Raw genomic sequence first — 22,963 nt, 5'->3', positions numbered from 1 at the left:
TGAATATCTTCAGAATGATTGATCTATATCAGTCTATTCTTTAGCATTTGTCATCTGACTTCATAGTGTAGATGAAGAATATCTGTGTTTTCAGAAATAAGAATACAGATATTATACTCTTTTACACTTATAGACATGAGACTCATACATCTTATCTGAGATGTTGTTATAAGAATGAGCTGTTCATATACTATGTTCTACTTCCTGTATTTCTCTGTGTCTCTCTCTCTCTTTCTGAGAAGTCTTGTGCATGTTGTAATTGTGTATACAACTCTAAGATCAGCAGATGTTTATTCAGTAACTGTTCTCATCTCTGATTTTGCAGTTTTCATATACTAATAATAGTTCTTAGTTGCTTCAGTGTCAGAGATCATTCTGATTGAAGATAATAATACTGCTGAGACTACTCTCTTCTACTCTTAAGCTTCTTTCATTACTTTCTCTCTCTCTTCTGTGAGAAAGATTGTGTGCATATCAGATCATAAGTATTTGACTCTGAGTGACTTTCACTGTCATTTATTCAGTTCTGTGTCTTCTTCTTCTTCTGTTTCTTTTATCTCTATTCTCTCTGCTCTGACTTCTGATTCTGTGAGTTCTGTACTCTTCTTCAATTTCTCTATACATACACATGCGCATTTCTATATTGGCATTCCAGTCAATCTTGTGATAAATGACATTAATGTTGTACACAGAGTGATAGAGGAATCAGAGACATGCACAGTATTGTTATAAGAGTAACTTACAGCTCTCAAATTTCTTACAGATCTTGAGTTTTGAGATTTTCTTTGTTTTTTGACATTTTTCAGATGATGTGATGTTGAAAATAGATTAAACATGTGATGTATGAAAATGAATAAGATATATATAATAATATTTATCTTTTACAGCTGACTCTTACAGTTGATAATCAATTTATTATTTCTTTTCTTTTCTTATACTTTTTCTTTATCTGCTAGTCATTACTCTTATATGATCTCTATATAATACAGTGTTTAATAACTAGGTTTAACAGCTTTCATCTTTTGTGATTCTGTCTCACACATTATACTGTCTCTCTTCACCTGCTCAGATCACTACAGTGAATAACTTATTGAAACTAATCTTACTCAATCTCTGAGTGTTCTCAGAGATTGAGATAGCTTGATCTCATGCATCTGTGAATGTTTCAGATAGTTCATTCTCTGTGATCTTCACAATTAAACTGATGTAAACAGTTAAATTCAACTCTGAATTTCTTTTTCTTCTGTGATCTGACTCACATGTAAGTCTGTCACTCTGAGACTGCTCTTTACTGTATTGTATCTGCTATCTGCAGTGTGTTATCATACAACTGACTACAGTCTCATCACTTATTAAAGTGTGATGTTCATCTGATTTCTTCATTTCTTTCCATTCTTTTCTTATAATTGTGAAAAGATTGAAATAAGTGAGATCATCTGATTCATAAGTGTCTATGATTTCTCTTACTTCATGAGACTTTTCAATTGTAAGTCTCTTCTTTTTCAATGCTGATAATAGTACTGTGAATAATTATAATTCACTCAGGTCTTGCATCTTTACTTTCATAAGTTATGAACTATTGATTAAGTTGTATAAGACTCATCTCTCTGATTCTTTCAATGTGCACATTTTCAGAGAATGTGATTTGAGTATTTTATATAGCTTAAATCATCTAGATTGAAACTTCTCAGAACTTTCATTGTATATGAGAACTTATGTTCTTATCTTGAGACTCAATTTCTTAACAAGTGAGTCTTGTATTCTTTTTGATTGAATTGCTTGGTTCAGAAGTAACTTATTAGCTTTTATATATATATGACTGATCTCTTTCAATCTTGATTCTGTGTCTGCAACTGTTGTTTCCTTCTTCATCTTTTTCAAAGCATTCTTCAGAATGCATGAATGCAATTCATATAATAGATAGAATGATAAACACTTGATAACTGCATACTGCCAGATTTGTGTGGCTAATAGCACCTATCTGAGATATTCATCTCATAATCTCATAGACTTGCTCACTAGATATTTTATCAGCATGTTGCTTAAGATTTCATTCAAGTGTTTCATCTTTCTGTTTGTCTGCAAATGATATGATGTTATTCTATAATGTCTTGTCTGTAACTGACTTATGAAATGCCTCACTACTTCTTCTACAAGATTCACACTGTTATCAGTTAGAATCTCATGCAGTATTTCATAGTTGATATAAATCTTATTATATAGAAACTTTATTATCATCTTCTCTATCATCTCTGAAACTGCTTTCACAACTGGCCAGTCAGTAGCATAGTCAATAGCAGTGATTATTCATCAATTTTCATTTAATATTCACAGCAATATGCCTATAAGATTCATCTCTCATTATTTGAACAGTTGTATTGTACACTTCATCTGATGTTATACTTTCTCATATTCTAATCCTTTCTTAGATTCTTTTATAACCTGATAATTCAGGCACTCATGAGTATATGCCTGAATATTCTCAGTCATACTTAATCAGTATACTCTTGATTTGAGTACACTCATAAGTTCATAGCTTTCTAAGTGACTGAATTCCTTGTGCATGTGAGCTATTAAGTTACATCTAAATAAAGATTCTAGATAGAGAGCTTCTGCATATTCTAGATTGTGATAAAGTATAACATTGTTTTTCAATTTCCTCAGCTTGAAGTTTGAAAGCATCTCTTCTACTACTTTCATGAGACACTTGTTATCCGACATCTTGTCATTCTTTAAGTGAGAGATTATAGTGTTCACTTATTCTGATTTCTTATATTCTCTCAGTATATTTAACATGAATGTTCCTTGTGTCTGATTCATAGAACTCTTATTCATGAAATCAGGTCTGTGATTGATTATATCAGATATCACTGCATCTGATCTCTTTCAGTATTTGATATGAAGATTATACACTTGAAACTCTGAGATTCAATGTGCTAAGCATTTGAAAGGTTTTATCATTGATTGTAGATAGACAAGGCTTTCATGATTCATGATTATCATTGTTGTATACCTGTTGTTGATATATTTATTTCACAATATCAGTATGTGCTTGATTACTAGTAATTCCTTTTCATACACTGAGTAATTGAGCTCAGTGTTCAATAGTTTTCTATCATCATACATCATCAGATGCAGCTTACTGTTCTTACTCATCTGTAGAAGAGTGTCTCTGATAGCCTATTTAAATGTATCTATCTCAATGTAGAAAGATTTATCACAATCTGATTGAATAAGCACTGAGAATATTATTACATATTTTCTCAGTGTGAGAAAAGCCTCTTTACACATGGCATTTCAGATAATTGAATGAAACTTCTTCTTTCACAGATTTGTATCTATTTCTCTTAAGAGATCTGAGAGTGATGCAGATATTCATGTGAAATTCTTGATAAATCTGTGATAATATGAGACTAACTCAAGAAACTGTTATACATGATGTATGTTTCTCAGTCATGATCAATTTACTATGACATTTAATTTCTCTGAGATGAGATATATACAGACATCACTCACTATATATTCTATGAACTTTAACTCTTTCATTTCAAACACACACTTGATTGATTTGATGTAGAGCTTATACTCTGTCAGAGTTATAAGCACTTTATTGAGATGCTTCAGATATTCATTGTATGAGTTTGAAAAGACTAGAATGTTATTGAGATATACAAGACATGAGATTTCATTCTATTTATGAAGAATTGTATTCATCATTGTTTGAAAGATAGCAGATATATTTATCAGACTGAATGATATTATCAGAAATTCAAACTTTCTTTATTACATATTAAACACAGTTCACAGAACTGATAGTTTGTTTACACAGATCTGTCAGTATTCTGAGAGAAGATTGATCTTTGATAGATATCAGGTGTTTCTGACTGTATTCAACTGTTGTTAAATTTATAATAGTGAATATTCATTCTTGATTATAAGCTTGTTGAGTGCTTGATAATTAATACACATCTGTCACTCTTCATCTGTCTTTTTCACAAATAGAACTGAAAAGCCTGACATGCTTGATGAGAGTTGTATGAGATCACATTCTAGAAGATCTGTGATCTGACACTTCTGTTCTTTGAGATGTATTTATGACAGAGAGTATGCATTCTGATTGACTGGTTTTGCATTCTCTGTGTCAATCTCATGTATGAATCCTCATTCTGATGACAATTCTCATGAAAGATCTGTTTAGAAGATCTTTCTATACTTCTTCAGAAGCTTCTTCATATACTTGTTCTTCTGTATATCTTTTATCTTGATTTTCTTCACTTCTGAGTTCTGTATGATATACAGAATGCTTTTAGATGAGGTCTTATAAATTGTTCTCTTTGCTTGTTAATGTGTAAGCAGATTTAATCCTTCTATATCAGAGACATGAAATGTCCTTCTCATATCAGTTGATAGAATTGTATGAACTGTTTTCTTTCTATCAGTTAACTGCATGTAGACTGGCCGCTGAGATCATGAATTTCACATTTGATTTCATTTGATCTGATTTCATACATTTCTTGGCGTGAATCCCGCTGGGACTGGCTATTAAAAAAACAGGTAAAGTGACTATATATCAGATCTTAAAATGAAACCATGACTTGAAAAAAATGAGAAAATGATCTCATTTGATCTCATTTAGTCTCATTCTTGACATAAAGTTACTATTTTTAGACATTTTAAGGTTTTTTTTAGACTATTTTTAATTTTTTAAAAAGTAACACTTTTTGATAACACTCAAATGAGATTTAAAGTCATTTAAAGCAATAAAAATAATTTAAATTGAGAAGTGGAAATCATAGTCTCATTTGAAAAATGTGACAAGAGTAGATAGTAAGTCTCACTGAGACAGTATGAGACTACTAACTAATGTTAAAACCGTGTAATGAAATCAGTCGAATTGGTAATGAAACTATCAAAAAATCTAGTTCTGGTCTCAGACACGTGTGATTCAAAGGTTGCTTAAGTCAGCGTATGATTACAGGCGTACGCCGGCTTCTTATATATTGTAATATCATACACTAATTTAATTAGCGGCCGCTATGGCCCCTTTACACTCATATGTGTATGCTAGTAGTTCGGAAGCGGCTGTGGTATTATCCGACAGTTGTATGTTCTTCTGAACCACATTCTCCCTCACCAGATGCAGTTACACCCACATGACCATGTTGTACACTCTAGCTTCATGCAGATTAGCTCATCACTAGTGTTTTATAATCATGTGATCTATTCCTGATTCAGCTAGCATTCTGTGTACACTCTTACAAAGAAACTTTCACTATATTACATCACTCATTCACTAACTTTTCTCATTCTTTAACTATCTTCTTCATTTCATCATCATTAAGCATCATCATTATTCAAGATTTCTATCTCTTCTTCTATTCAACTCTTTCTATCTGTTCATCTATTACATTGTATACATTTCTGACAATGACTCTCTGTTCTTATAACAAGTGTCATTGTAGTGCTCATACTGAGCAGTTTATTAGCAGTAAGTGTAATGTGTTGTGAAATGTAGTCAGAACTTGTTTATCTTCTAATAATCATCAGAATAATATATTATTATAAATGATGACACATCTTCTTCATCTTCTTATATACTCTTAACTGTTTCTTCTTCTCAGTGAGTTTCTAATTATGTTTTCTGACACAATTTTGCATGGATGCAGATACTGATATGTTTGTTTTTATTCATATAGAATCTTCATGTGTTGACAGATTCACATCTGCTGATGATAGTGAATCTGATATGAAATTCTTGATTGAGAACTTGAAGAACATGATAATAAAGAAATTGTCTGTGTCATATATAACTGAGTCTTCTGTATTCTCTCTTACTTCTTCTACTACTTCTTTCTCTGCTACTCTTCTCTCTGTCTCTTTCTCTGCTACTTCTCAATCTTCTACACTTGCTTCTATGTCTGATTCTCTCACTCTCACTATCTCTGTTCTCATGACTTCTACTTCTGCTACTTCTGATTTTACTATCTCTGTCTTCATTACTAGCTCTCTCTATTTCAAGAAGATATTGCATAGACTCAGTGAATCATATCTCTCAATATATATACTTCTACTCTTCTTACTAACTCTCAGAACAATTTATTATATAAAGACAGTGTACAATATAACTATCTAAAGCTCAGTCATGAACACTGATTATTATATTCATTTTAAATATTTATAATAAGATAATTATTCATTTATATCAGAGAATTATTCTCTCTCTCAACAGTGTTGAGATTGTAAGTCTTTTTCTTTTTCATCTTTTCTTTCTAACACTGATTTTTCTGTTCTTAGAAGAAATCATTATGAGTTTTACTGTGTATAAAGTCATGATATTCACAGACATCAAGGAACTTTTCACAACTATTAAATTCAATATTATAAGTATGTCTGCTCTGACTAATATCTTCAGAATAATTAATCTGTATCAGTCTATTCTCTGACAGTTGTTATCTGACTTCATGATACAGGTGAAGAATATCTGTGTTTTCAGAAACAGAAATATAAATGTTATACTCTTTTACATCTGCAGATATGAGGCTTGTATACCTTGTCTGAGATGTTATTATGAGAATGAGCTGTTTGCATGCTGTGTTCTGCTTCCTGCATTTCCCTGTGTTTCTCTCTCTCTTTCTGAGAAGCCTCATGTATGTTGTAATTATGTGTACAATTCTAAAATCAGTGAGTATTTATTCAGTAATTATTATCTCTGCTTTTGCAATTTTTGTATGCTAACAATGATTCTTAGTTACTTCAGTATCAGAGATTATTCTGATCAAAGATGACAATGCTGCTGAGACTACTCTCTTCTGCTTTTAAGCTTCTTCTATTGCTTTCTCTCTCTCTTCCTTCTCTGCTGAGAAGATTGTGTGCACATCAAGTCATAAGTATTCAGCTCTGAGTGACTCTCACTGTTATTCATTCAGTTCTGTATCTCTCTCTTCTGTTTCTTCTGCCTCTGTTCTTCCTGCTCTGACTCCTGGTTCTGCAGATCTCACACTCTTCTTCAATTTCTCTACATATACATATGCGCATTTCTATATTGATATTCCAGTCAATCTTGCAATAAATGACATTAATGTCATACACAGAGTGATAGAGGAATTGAAGATATACACAGTGTTGTTATAAGAGCAGCTTGCAGCTCTTGAATCTCTTGTAAATCTCAAGTTTTGAGATTTTCTTTGTTTTTGATGTTTTTCAGATAATGTGATGTTGAAAATAGATTAACATGTGATGTATGAAAATGAATAAGATGTGTATAATAATATTTGTCTTTTGTAGCTGACTCTTACAGTTGATGACTAATTCATCATTTCTTTTCTTACACTTTTTCTTTATCTACTAGTCACTACTCTTACACAACCTCTATATAATACAGTATTTGATGACTAGGTTCAGCAGCTTTCATCTTTTGTAATTCTGTCTCACACATTATACTGTCTCTCTTCACTCACTCAGATCACTACAGTGAATAGCTCATTGAAACTAATCTCATCTGATCTCTGAGCATCTTCAGAGATTGAGATGACTTAGTCTCATGCATTCACAGATATTTCAGATAGTTTGTTCTCTGTAATCTCTGTAATTGAACTGGTGTAAACAGTCAAATTTAACTCTGAATCTCTTTTTCTTCTATGATCTGACTCATGTACAAGTCTGCTACTTTGAGATCACTCTTTACTGTATTACATCTGCTATCTGCAGTGTGTTATCATACAATCAGCTACAGTCTCATCACTTATTGAAGTGTAATATTCATCTGATTTCTTCATTTCTTTTCATTCTTTTCTTATAATTGTGAAAAGATTGAAATAAGTGAGATTATCTGATTTGTAAGTGTCTATGATTTCTCTTACTTTGTAAGACTTTTCAATTGTAAGTTTCTTCTTTTTCAACACTGATGATAGTGCTGTAGATGATCATAATCTGCTCAGGTCTTACATCTTTGCTTTTATAAGTTGTAAATCATTGATTAAGTTGTATAAGATCTGTCTCTCTGATTCTTTCAATGCATACATTCTCAGAGAATGTGATTTGAGTATTTTATATGGCTCAAATTATCTAGATTGAAACTTCTCAGAACTCTCATTATATATAAGAACTCACATTCTTATCTTGAGACTCAATTTCTTAATAAGTGAGTCTCATATTCTTTTCAATTGAATTGCTCAGTTCAGAAGTAACTTATTAGCTTTTGCACATGCATGACTGATCTCTTTCAATCTTGATTCTGTGTTCATAACTGTTGTGTCTGCAACTGCTGCATCTGTAACTGCTGTTTCCTCTCTCATCTTTTTCAAAGCATTCTTCAGAATGCGCGGATGCAATTCATACAACAGGTAGAATGATGAATGCTTGATAACTGCATGCTGCTGAATTCATATGACTAATAGCGCCTGTCTGAGATATTCATTTCATAATCTCATAGACTTGCTCACTAGATATTTCATCAGCATATTGCTCAAGATTTCATTCAAGTGTTTTATCTTTTCATTTATTCATGAGTGATATAATGTTGTTCTACAATATCTTGTCTGTAACTGGCTCATAAAATGCCTCACTGCTTCTTCTACAAGATTCACACTGTTATCAGTTAGAATCTCACACAGCATTTCATAGTTGACATAGATCTCATCATGTAGAAACTTTGTCATCATCTTCTCTGTCACCTCTGAAACTGCTTTCATGACTGACCAGTCAGTAGTGTAATCAATAGCAGTGATTATTCATTGATTTTCATTTGATGTTCACAGTAATATGCCTATGAGGTTCATCTCCCATCATTTGAACAGTTGTATTGTACACTTCACCTGGTGTTACACTTTCTCACATTCTAATCCTTTCTTAGATTCTTTCACAACCTGGCAATTCAGGCACTTGTGAGCATATGCCTGGATGTTCTTAGTCATGCTTGGCCAGTATGCTCTTGATTCAAGTACATTCATGAGTTCAGGGCTTTCTAAGTGACTGAATTCCTTGTGCATGTGAGTCATCAAGTCATGTCAAAATGAAGATTCTAGATAGAAAGCTTCTGCATATTCTTGTAAGAATAAGTGCTCGCAGGCGATTATTCGGGTGTTTGCAGCTTGGCGTGATATGTACTGTTAACTACTAGAAGTGTTCACAGTAGAAAGATAAATGTAGAGGTCAAATGTATAATAGCATTCAAGCTGAGTTGTGAATAGTATTCGCGAACTCCAGTCTATATAGTTATGTGTAGCCAAGGGCCGCTAGCTCTATTGATTATGTGAGAGATAGAAATAGAGATAAAGAATCTGTGAGAAGCAGGATTTCTTACATATTCTCCTCTCTCTAAGACTTTATTCATGAAGCCTTTCACTGAGTGACTTCATAGTCAGCTCAGCACTGCAGTGATACTCACTAAAAATTCTTCACATCTATAAAAAATCTCAGTGAGGAAAAATCCCTTATTATCACAAAGAAAAAAGAGTCTGTCACTCAGTTTCTTATTTCATGAGATTCTTTATAATCTACAGATTCTTGTCTGACTATTATACAGATTCATCTCACATCTTTTATACAGAAGAGTTTCAGTTGACTCTTAATTATTTTCATGAGATTCTTGTGTAATTATTACACAGATTCATCTCACAGGTGAATCACTCTCTGTGAGATCATTCTCATTAAAGAGAAACATTTGTAAGTTAATCTTTTATTCATTCTTATAAATTATTGCTCTTTAACACTGTAGAATTATGAGAAATTTTTCATTCTTTCATCAACTCTGTAGAATTGTAGAATCAAGATGTTCACAGTCTGCAATCACTCTTTGTAGTCACATAGAAAGATTCAGATCTGTGATTCATAATCACTTTTATTTACTAGAGTGATCTGGCTGTTCTGTAAGATCACTCACAGTGTAAGCAAACCTCTCTAGAGTAGTATAAATATCCCAGATCTGTCTGCAGAACTTTATCTTCTTTTTTCTTTTTCTATAACAGCTTTCATTCTCATAAACTGTGAGTATCTTCATTCATCTGTAAAGTGTTTTCACTCAGATGACAGAGAGAGAGTGTTTCTGACAATATTCATATATTGATTCAAGAACTTCTCAAGAATAAAAATTTTTTCAATTTCAATATCTTTGCAAACAATGTCTGACTGTCACTAAGCTTCTCATGAGTGTCTCTGTGACTTCTCTGATCACTTTTTACTGACTGGTGAAGCAGGGGTGCTGCTGTTCACAACTGTGTCTTCACTCTCTTCAGCCCTGCCATCACACTCAATCTTCAGGCCAGTGGCTCACCTCATCTCTTTCTCAGACCAGTCTCTGGCTTCAAGCAGCACAGTTCCTCTCTTTGCTGTAAGTCTTCTCATAAGTAATTCCTTACAGACTCTAGCTGACAGTTCTTGTGAAGCTTCTGATGTTGCCAGTGCCTCCTGCGGCCCTGCAGGTCTACAACCATCTTCTCCCTGCCTGCACAATCTCTGACCAGGTATATGTGAATATGTCTAGGTTCTCTACCAATGATCCTCACGCCGCGGCGCATTTCTGCAATCCCATTGCCAATGGGAGATGAGTCCCCGGGTACCTGCAAAATTCAGGTAATTAAGGCAATGTGAATGTCATGAATTCATGACAGAAGTTGATCTGAGCAGATGAGCTCTCTCTCTGTGTCTTCATTGTTTTCAGGCTGAATACTTCAGCACAACTGAGAGAGCAGACACAGCTTTATGAGAGATATCTGATCACACACACAGATGACCAGTCTTCAAGATTCTGTTACAACTGCATGTACTCTGATGTTCAGCTTCTCTGAAGTCTGTGCATTTCTGATAATCTTCATGTCAAATGCAATAATTATCTGTACTGCAGATATGATACTCTCTACTTCTTTGAAGAGAAAAATTGATAGTTGTGAGAGAATTGAGTGTCACAGATGTTAATGATGTGAGTATGAGTTTTCTTTGTTTTTTCTTTATTGATCTCTAAATTGTATTCATAGCTCTGTTTATTTTCTTATTTTTTAGCTTTAATAAGAATATATTTTCTTCTTTTCTTACATATGCTGCAGACTGTTCATCTCAGTAGAAACTCATTATCTTATAGACTAGAATTTGCAAATGACAGTGTTAATATCTTTATTATAATCAGGTTCTTAGTGAAGACTGTGTTATTCTGACTTATCAGAATTCACAGTATGAAAGTCATATCTCAGCTTCTACAGATATCTTATCTGCTCAGATGATTCTCAAGTGAACTCATTCATCTTATCAGAATACTCTTGTCACTGAATCTTGAATCAGAGCTTATGATCTTGCTTCTCTGAGTTAATAATTTCTTTAATCTGATATTCTCTTTCACTCTCTAGTGCTTTGTGAACAGAGTAATAAGTCACAGAGTTCTCTTCTGAGAATTTCTTATATTCATGAAGTAAAGAGACATGAAAAACATTGTATATCTGTAACTCAGATGACAGTTTTAATCTGTAGAACTGTAAGCTAACTTTCTTCATAATCTTATAAGACTCTATCTGTAAGAGATTCAGCTTCTTACTAGATCTCTATATAATAATGTTTTCTAGACTCAGTCAGACTCTATCATCTTTCTTGAAACTTTTTATAATATACTTGAAGTTATAGTATCTCTTCTGATACTCTTGAGCCTTTCTCAAGAATTCACAGACTTTCTCTCAGATCTTCTGAATTCTCTCAGTCTGTTCACAGACATCATCACACTCTATAGTGTACTCTTGCAGATTCATCAAGATCATCTGCAGATGAGTCTCAGTGAGTATCTCAAAGAGAGTTTTACCTGTGCTGACATGTTTTGAGTTGTTGTATATGAACTTCATAAGTGATAATTAATACATTCAGTCATTCTGATTATAATTGACAAAGCACTGCAGATACTGTTTTAATATACTTATCAGATGTTCTGTCTGATCATCTGTCTGTTGATGAAAAGTCATGCTTAGATCTTGTGAGATCTTCAGTATAGTTATCAGATCAGATCAGAACTCTTCTGTGAAGATTGATTCTCTGTCTGAGATAATATTCACAGACAACTCATATAACTGAATCACATCACAGATGAAGATATGAGTCAAATTCTTTGACTTCAAGTTCTTGTAGATGAATATAAAGTGTGTTATCTTGATCAAGTAATTCACTATCATCAGCACACTGTTAAAGCAGGCATCATATATGTCCTTGCTTTCAGAGAGGCTCACAAGAACATTCATTTCTAGCTGTTCTCAAGGTTCTCACAGAATGAGTAGAGAAGTAAGTTCTTCATATAATCTGAACTGCACTACCCGCGAATTCTGACAAATAGCATAAGAATTCACTATCTTCTTCACAAGTTCTTGTATCTTTGATCAGAAGTATTTTCTTATGAGCAGCTTATAAGTTCTAGTATCTGTAAAATGATCTGTTAGAGAAAAGTCATGATGTCTTTTAATGAGTTCTACATATAAAAACTCATTCACAGGTATATAAATCTGACTCTCTCTTTATAAGAGGCTATTTAAGTCTCTTCAATTCTTTATTTCTGCAGGGTTGATCCCTGCTGTGAGTAGTTTCTGAATATACTGAGTATATTTATTCTTCAGTTGCAGTTCAGACAATCTGAATAGAAGATCTTATAAAGACTTATACTCTGTTTCTTCTTGCATCAGGTCTTTCACAGCACTTCTCAAAGCTCACAAACTCTTCAGATTATAGATACTCTCTTCAAGAATCCTTGCAGAGATTTCCAGAGTGTTGACTCTCAGTGTTATAGAGAGTAGTTGCACAGGCTTCTTTCCTTTCTCTCTTCTCTTCTCTCACAGGGGATTGAAAGACTCTTCAGTCAATCTCTTTACAACACTCAGTCTGAGCATCTTACAAAGCTTTTCTGTCTTCTCTAGTCTCTCTGTATCTGTTATTCTGGTCTTCTTAATATAGTCTGACCTGTGAGAGAGTCTGTTCACTGAGTTCTTAGTTCTCTTGATATGTTCTATCTTGAATCAGAACTCACTCAGTCTCTGAGCTCAGTGAACCTGTCACTGTGAGAGTTCCTTGATTGAAGCAAACTGTTGTAAGCTGTTATAATCAGTTCTAACAGTAATCACTGTTGTGAGGCTCTCAAAGTAGTGACATCAGTGATGAAAGAATTCCACTATCATGAGAAGCTTCTGATCATGAATGTCATAGTTGATCTCTGCAGGTTGCATCTTCTGCAAGAAAAAGGTCACTGAAACTCAGTTCTCATTTGACTGTAGTTATGAGACTATTTCTGAAATTGTAAAGAAGAAGACATCTGTCTCTAATCTGATTAAGAGTAAGGAATCAAAGTGGAACAGCATCACTGCATCTGCAAATGTCTGTTTCAATCTTGTAAAGACTCTGTAAGCTTCTGAAATAAGAAAGTTCTTACAGTTCTTCCTTCTTAACAATCTTTTCATTCTCTGTTTATGAAATGACTTCTTCTTATTTTCACTCTTCAGCATGTCTGTAAGAGCCAAGAAGATTCTCATGAATACAAAGATAAACTGTCTATAGAAATTCACAAAGTTCAGAAAGATCTGAATCTCATGAATACTAGTTAACTTCAGCTATGATAGAATAGTCTCAATCTGTAAAGATTTCATCTGAATATTATTCACAGTGATTACATATTCTAGGAAATTAATTCAGCAGACACTGAAGTTGCACTTTGTGAGCTTAATATACAGTTCTGTCTTATCTAAGACCTTCAACACACTTTGCACATGCTCAGTGTGTTCTTTCTTCTTCATAGAGTACATCATCACATTATTCAGATATATTATCATGAAGATATTCAGATATACACAAAGTATTTTATTGATGAAAGACTGAAATACTGTGAAGATATTAGTCAGACCAAAAGACATCACTAGATATTTAAACAATCTCAGTGCAGTTTTAAAGACAGTCTTTCATTTATTCTCAGACTGTATTCACAGCTGTGTATATACATTGATCACATTCAGTTGTGTGAATATGACAGCTCTCATGAGATGATTGATCACATTCTCAATCAGAGATAGAAGATAGTGACTCTTTATTATCTTGGAGTTCAGGTTGTGATAGTCTACATATAATCTGAGATCTTCATTCTTCTTCTTTACAAATATCACAGAGACTCTCACAGAGGTCTGTGAAGATCAGATAAAGTCATTCTTCAGATTCTTCTTTATATAGGTCTGTAAGACCTCTGTCTCATAGTAAGAGAGCTTATAGATTGATTCTCAGAAGAGTTTCTGTTCTTCTATTAAATCTATTATCAGATTCTTCTCACAGTGAGAAGAAAGCTCAGCTGCCTTAGCTGGGCTGAACACCTCTGTGAGATCTTGATATTTCTCTGATATCTGAAGCTCAGTTTTCATGATCATAAGATTCTCAGACACTTACAAAGTCATTATATAGATGAGCTTGTCTTCTCTAATCAACTCTGCAGCATCAACTGCTTCTATCTCTGTAAGTGAGTCTGTCAACACTGATCAGAAGTATAAACCTGACTCATGAATAGCTATGTGTGAATTGTGTCTTTGAAGTTATGTAAGTCTCAAATACATGTTATCTGTGATGTTCATGATAATCACAGTTTCTGCAAATCTTCTTCAGATTTCAGAGAGATCTTGCAATTCAAAGATGACTCTCACAAGTTTCTCAGCTCTCAGATCTGAGTTCTCACATCCTGCTTATTGCAAGAGCAGGTTCTCAGTCTTCACCTTTCAGCTTATTTGCTCTGTGAGCTTTAGAGACATCACAGTGACCTGGGATCCTGAGTCTATCAATGCTTTTCATGCTTGCAGGGCAGCAGCACCGCAGCACAGTCTCTCTCTGTGAGCAAGCATTTTCATTAAGAAAGCAACAGATTCAGATGTCAGCTTCAAGACTCTTAAGAAGGCTGTTACTGACTCTGTCTGTGACTTCTCAAATTCTTATTTTGATTTGTTCAGACAGTTTGCACAGAGATGTTCTGATTTAGAACAGATAAAGTAGAGTCTCTTTTTCTTGATCTCTCTATTATGTACTCTATTTACAGAAGCTTGTGAAGCTCTCTCTCTCTGCTTAATAGTCAGATACAAATCTCTCTGTGTCTTATCATCTTTTTCTGACAAATCTGTTCTCTGTTGTTCTGGCCCTTGTAGAGCTAGTCAATGATTCACTCTTCACAGGTCTGTGACTCTCACAGTGATCTGTAAGTGATGAATGAGAGTCATCAGTTTCTTCAGAGTTAAGAACTTAGAGTCTTGCTCAATGAGCTTGTTCTGCATGTCTTTATTCAGTCTCTTTATAAATATCATCATTCAGGTCTTATTTCAGAGCTCTGTTTTCACAGATCTCAATTCATATCACAATTCTATAAAGTGCTGTGAGTAGTCTTCATCAGATTTCTTACCTCTTTTTCTAATATTAATGATCACAGCTCAGGTGTTCTCTATTCAGCTCATGAAGTTTCTTAACTTATTCTCTAGATAGGTCTTGAGAACAGATCATCAGAATCTCTCATAATCATTCTCTAGATAATTCAGCCAGTTCTTGACTTCAGTGTAATAGAGGCCTGTCATTACATAGGTGACAGCTTCTTCATCTTTCATGTCACACAGCTGGGCTTGTGAGTCAATTTCAAATACAAACTTGCAAAAGCTTTTATAGATTGTGATTTGATAGATGGCCTTAAGTGATTGTAACTTGAGAAAGTTTCTTTTCAGTTCACAGGTGTCTCTGAAGATCATGTCTAGAGACTCAGTTTGAGGGTGTTTGCGGGCAGTAAGCATTTCTTGTAGAAAAATAGCTTAATTCTGCAGAAGATGCTCAAGAATGTTCTTTACTGAGATTGATTTGTTCATGAATTTGAAGAGTTTCTCTGTCACAGATGCAGAGAATGATGTTCTGTGAGTGATTGATAAGTTCTCTGAGACTTCTTTCACAGAGATTATTCATGATTCAGGTGACTGCTTCTGAGTGTCTGTAGTAGGGTTTACAGAGGTTGAAGTGTGTGAGTTTCTAGTTCTTTCAGTCATAATAAGTGGTTGCTGACTGACTGAGCTTGAAATGTAAGAATAAGTGCTTACAGGCGATTATTCAGGTGTTTGCAGCTTGATGTGATATATACTGTTAACTACTAGAAGTGTTCATGATAGAAAGATAAATGTAGGAATCAAATGTATAATAGCATTCAAGCTGAGTTATGAATAGTATTCGCGAACTCCAGTCTATATAGTTGTGTGTAGCCAAGGGCCGCTAGCCCTATTGGTTACGCGAGAGATAGGAATAGAGGTAAAGAATCCGCGAGGAGCGGGATTTCTTACAATTCTAGATTACAGTAAAGCATAATGTCATTTTTCTTTCTCAATTTCCTCAGCTTGAAGTTCAGAAGCATCTTTTCTACTACTTTTATAAGACACTTATCATCTGACATCTTATCATTCTTTAAGTGAGAGATCATGATGTTCATCTATTCTGATTTCTTGCATTCTCTCAGTGTGTTTAACATGAACATTTCTTGTGCCTGATTCACAGAACTCTCACTCATGAAATTGAGTCTGTGACTGATTGCATCAGATATCACTGTGTCTGATCTCTTTCAGTATTTAATATGAAGATTATACACTTAAAACTCTGAGATTCAACATACTAAGTGTTTAGAAGGTTTTATTATTGATTGTAGATAGATAAGACTTTCATGATCTGTGATTACTGTTGTTATATATCTGTTGTTGATATATCTATTTCATAACATCAGCATGTGCTTGATTGCTAGCAATTTCTTTTCATACACTGAGTAATTGAGCTCAGCATCTGATAGTTTTCTATCATCATATATCACTGAGTGCAGCTTGCCATTCTTACTCATCTGTAGAAGAGTATCTCTGATAGCTCATTCAGATGCATTCATCTCAATGTAGAAAGGTTTATCACAATCTGATTGAATAAGCACTGAGAATGTTGTTACACATTTTCTCAGTGTGAGAAAAGTCTCTTCACACACAGTATTTCAGATAATTGAATAAAACTTCTTCTTTCACAGATTTGTATTCATTTCTCTTAAGAGATCTGAGAGTGATGCAGATATTCATACAAAATTCTTAATGAATCTGCAGTAGTATGAGATCAACTTAAGAAACTGTTGTACATGATGTACATTTCTCAGCTGTGATCAATTCACTATAACATTTAATTTCTTCAGAATGAGATGTATACAGTCATCACTCACTACATGTTTCATGAACTTCAACTCTTTTATTTCAAACACACACTTGATTGATTTGATATAGAGCTTATACTCTGTCAGAGTTGTAAGCACTTCATCAAGATACTTCAGATATTCATTGTATGAGTTTGAAAAGACTAGAATATTATCAAGATATACAAGGTATGAGATTTCATTCTGTTTATGAAGAATTGTATTCATCATCATTTGAAAGATAACAGATGCATTTGTCAGACTGAATGATATTGCTAGGAATTTGAACTTCTCTCATTATATATTAAATATGGTTTGTGAGACTGACAGTTCATCTACACAGATCTGCCAGTATTCTGAGAGAAGATTAATTTTTAATAGATATCAGGCATTTTCAACTGTATTCAACTGTTATTGAATCTGTGACAGTGAATATTCATTCTTGATTGTAAGCTTGTTGAGTGCTTGATAATTGATACACATCTGTCACTCTTTATCTGTCTTTTTCATAAATAGAACTGAAAAGCCTCACACACTTGATAAGAGTTGTATGAGACTACATTTTAGAAGGTCAGTGATCTGATACTTCTGTTCTTCAAGATGTGTTTGTGACAGAGAGTATGCATTCTGATTGACTGATTTTGCATCCTCTGTGTCAATCTCATGTACAAATCCTCATTCTGACAGCAATTTCAGTGAAAGATCTGTTCAGAAGATCTTCTCATGCTTCTTCAGAAGCTTCTTCATACACTTATTCTCCCACATATTCTTTATCTTAGTTTTCTTCACTTTCAGGTTCTGTATGACATACAGAATGCTTTCAGATGAGATCTTATGAATCATTCTCTTTACTTATTAATGTATAAGCAGATTTAACCCTTCTATATCAGAGATGTGAAATGTTCTTCTCATATCAGTTGATAGAATTGTATGAACCATTTTCTTCCTATTGATCAACTGTATATAGCATATATGTCATTGAATCTGTGAATTGAACCTTTGAAACTAATCAAGTCTGAGAATAAGATTGTATTCCACATTCTACAGCTCTCGCGCTCAAATATAGCAAGATCATCCTTCAAAGTGCAAGGGAACTCTTACTCTTGCAGATGATATCAAATATTGATTATCAGATAATCTTATATGTCAGAGATTCTTCACTCAGCAGACCTCTTTCAATCTTCAGATTATATAATTATTAATATATTATGTAGAAGCTTCTGTGTCTGCTAACACTTTTACAGCCATCTCTCAATTCTTATTCAAGTGCTTTCTATACATTAACATTTCAGGCCTCAAGGCATTGAGATGAGTATTCACTTCATCCTTGCTCATATCTTATTCAGAAGCCTGTTTCTTCTTTGCATTCACAGAATTCAGAGAGTTATCTAACACAGACATCTCTTTCACTTTGAAGACTTTTCATAGAATATCAGTGAGTGTCTTCAAGCTCACTGATTCTGCTAGTTTTTTGACTTTCTTGCTTCTCTTGACTATGTATACTGAGTGTAATCTTTTGTATCATGATTTTAGTGTTCACAGTTAAAGCAAGCTTGATACTCACAATATCAAGATTTTCACTCAGAGAATTTCTTTTTCAGAGGATTCAGTACTTTAGCAATGATATTCAGATCTAGATTCATCATGTTCAGATATATGACTTGTGTTGTAGAAGTCTGATTATCTGTTCTTTACTGAGATATACTCAATTGCAGTATTTTCTATTACAATTGACTTACTTATTTCTGTATAATGAGAATGTTGTATGCTTCTTTCACTATATCTGATTGTAAGATTAAGCATTTTCATTCTGCTCTCAACTCAGATATAAGATCATGAATAAAGATCTGTAAACAGAAAGATGTTGAAAGCTCTTCATTTAATATGAGATAGTGTAAGCTGAAGTGTGTGAAGTACAATGTAAGATCACTCACTTATCTACACTCAGTGAAGCATTTATAACACTTGTCTCATATATTCACTTTCTCAAAGTTATACAAGATTCATTTGAAAAACTCATTTTATATTTATGAAAATGAATATCACTTCAGATCTGTGAGATTCATCTTTTCATCAGTTATTTATAATAACTTCACTTTTCTGTGTAGAAACACAGCAGATCTTAAGACTTGTTGAAATTCTGTTAGCTGCCTGTCTGTGAGTTTGTATTCAATTCAATAATATGATCATATCTGACTTAGCTAGCTGATTACAGCATTATTTTTTTAATTATCATTGAAGCTTGATAACTCTGACAGATCTTCTGACTTGATATATTTCATGCTTGAATTCTCATTCTGCACAGCAGTCTCTGATGATGTGTACACTTCTGAAGAGATTGTGAACAATCATGATAAGATCTTCAGGTTCAGTGTAGTCATCTGTCTGTATAAACATTCAATCTCTTGCTGCAGGTCTAAGATCTGGTTTTCTCTATTCTTATTAATGATAGTGATTATGTTGATGAAGCTCTTCATAGTGAATACTTAATCTGCAGTGAATACTAATTGTTGTTTGACTTCTGTCTCAGCCTGCCACTGCATATGCAAGGCCTTGATCTTATTTAGAATTCTTGTACATGTATAAAGCTTTGATTTCAGTTCAGCAGTTTCAGCTGTTTTTCTTACTACTTTGAGTAAACTCTCTGAGAGATTCTGCATATCTTCTGATTCAGATAGCAGAGAAGAATGTTGTTTGTATTAACTAGAGAAGATATTCATTTCAGTGGTTTCTGATTGATTGTACAATATCTATCATTATATCACTATATCACTGTATCATTATATTACTATATCATTCTATCACTATATTATTATATGATTTCTGTTATTATTATATGACTTCAGTGATGACCACTCTCTTCTTTTATCTCTTTGAGTGAAGAGTGATCTTCTTTGAATCTGATTCACTGCTCTCATTTCTTTTCTCACATCTCATTTGTTCACATACATGGCATTCATCTGAGTGTGGAGTTTTTCCTCAACAAGTGAAGCAGCAGCATCAATCAGATGCTCTTTCACTCACTGCTCTTTGTATACTATCTTTTGAGATGTTCTAGAACCACACTGGCATGATAACTATGAATCACTTTGTAGGTGAAATTATCACATTCTGAAGAAGTCTGCACTTCTCACTGGTTTTTAGACATGCTATCAGATGTGATTCAAAGATTGCTTAAGCCAGTGTATGATTACAGGTGTATGCTGGCTTCTTATATATTGTAATATCATACACTAATTTAATTAGCGGCCGCTATGGCCCCTTTACACTTGTACGCATACGCTAGTAGTTCGGAAGCGGCCGCGGTATTATCCGACGGTCGTACGTTCTTCCGAACCACACACGGTCACATGGTCAGTCTAACTGCATGTGACATGTATGTCATTGAATCTGCAGATTGAACCTTTGAAATTAATTGAGTCTGAGAATAAGATTGTATTTCATGTTCTACAGCTCTTATACTTAAATATAGTAAGATTATTCTCTGAAGTGCAAGAGAACTCTTACTTTTACAGGTGATATCAAATATTAATTATCAGATAATCTTATACATCAGAGATTCTTTACTCAGTGAATCTCTTTCAATCTTCAGATTATATAATTATTAATATATTATATAGAAGCTTCTGTGTCTACTAACACTTTTACAGCCATCTCTTGATTCTTATTCAAGTGCCTCTTATATATTAACATTTCAGGTCTTAAAGTATTGAGATAAGTATTCACTTCATTATTCTCATCTGCATCTCATTCAGAAGCCTGCTTCTTCTTTGCATTTGCAGAATTCAGAGAATCATCTAACACAGACATCTCTTTCACTTTGAAGACTTTTCATAGAATATCAGTGAGTGTCTCTGAGCTCACTGATTCTGCTAGTTTTTTGACTTTCTTACTTCTCTTGACTGTATGTGATTCGGAAGAACGTACGACCGTCGGATAATAACGCGGCCGCTTCCGAACTACTAGCGTACGCGTATGAGTGTAAAGGGGTCATAGCGGCCGCTAATTAATTTAGTGTATAATATTACAATATATAAGAAGCCAGTGTACATCTGTAATTATACACTGACTTAAGCAATCTTTGAATCACATCTGATAGCATGTCTAAAAATCAGTGAGAAGCACAGACTTCTTCAGAGCATGATAATTTCATCTATAAAGTAATTTGTAGTTATCATGCCAGTGTGATTCTAGAACATCTTAAAAGATAGTATATGAAGAACAGTGAGCAGAAGAGTATTCAATTGATACTGCTTTACTTATTAAGGGAAAACTTCATGCTCAGATGAATGCTACATATAAGACATGAACAGATGAGATGTGAGAAAGAAGATGAAAGCAGTGAATCAGATTCAAAGAAGTCTGCTCTCTACTTAAAAGAAGAATAAAAAGAGAGAGATGATTATCATCGAAGTCATATAATAATAACAGAAATTATATAATAATATAGTAATAATGATACAGTAATATAATAATAGACATTGTACAATTAATAAGAAATCACTGAAATGAATATCTTTTCTAGTTAATATAAACAACATTCTTCTCTGCTATCTGAACTGAAAGATATGCAGAACCTCTCAGAGAGTTTACTCAAAGTAGTAAGAAAAGTAACTGAGATTACTGAACTGAAATCAAAGCTCTGTACATGTACAAGAATTCTAAACAATATTGAGATCTTATGTACACAGTGACAGACTGAGACAGAAGTCAAATAACAATTGATATTCACTGTAAATCAAGTATTCACTATGAAGAGCTTCACTAACACAATCATCATTATTAATAAGAATAGAGAAAACCAGATCTTAGATCTGCAGTGAGAGATCAAATGTTTACATAGATAGATAACTACACTGAATCTGAAGATCTTATTATGATTATTCACAATCTCTTTAGAAGTATACATATTATCAAAGACTGCTGCACAGAATGAGAATCTGAGTATGAAATATATCAAGCTGAGAGATCTGCTGAAGTTATTAAGCTTCAATGATAACTGAAAAAATGATACTGTAATTAGCTGATTAAATTAAATACAATTATATTATCAGATCAAATATAAACTTACAGACAGACAGTTAACAGAATTTCAACAAGTTTTAAGATCTGCTGCATTTCTACATGAAAAAGTGAAGTCATTATAAATAGCTGATAAAAAGATGAATTTCACAGACTCAGAGTAATATTCATTCTCATAAACATGAAATAAGTTTTTCAAATGAATCTTGTACAACTTTGAGAAAGTGAATATATAAGACAAGTATTATAAACACTTCACTGAGTGTAGATAAGTGAGTAATCTTACATCATACTTCATACACTTCAGCTTATACTATCTTATATTGAATGAAAAGCTTTCAACATCTTTCTATTTACAGATCTTCATTCATAGTCTTATACTTAAGTTGAGAGTGAAATGAAAATGCTTAATCTCACAGTCAGACATAGTGAAGAAAGTATACAATATTCTCATTATATGAGAACAAGTGAGTCAATTGTGACAGAAAATACTGTAATCAAGTATATCTCAGTGAAGAATGAGTAATCAGACTTCTATAACATAAGTTACACACTCAGATGCAATGAATCTAGATCTGAATGTCATTGCTAAAGCACTGAATTCTCTGAAAAAGAGATTCTCTGAGTGAAAATCTTGATATTATAAGCATCAAGCTTGCTTCAACTGCAGATATTAAAATCATGATACAAAAGATTACACTCAGCATACACAGTCAAGAGAAGTAAGAGAGTTAAAAAACTAGCAGAATCAGTGAGCTTGAAGACACTCACTGATAT

Source organism: Blastomyces dermatitidis (assembly GCF_000003525.1).
Source record: "Blastomyces dermatitidis ER-3 genomic scaffold supercont1.10, whole genome shotgun sequence".
Classification (NCBI taxonomy): Eukaryota; Fungi; Ascomycota; class Eurotiomycetes; order Onygenales; family Ajellomycetaceae; genus Blastomyces; species Blastomyces dermatitidis.
The sequence above is the reverse complement of the archived record's forward strand: the minus strand, read 5'-3'. Positions refer to the sequence as shown.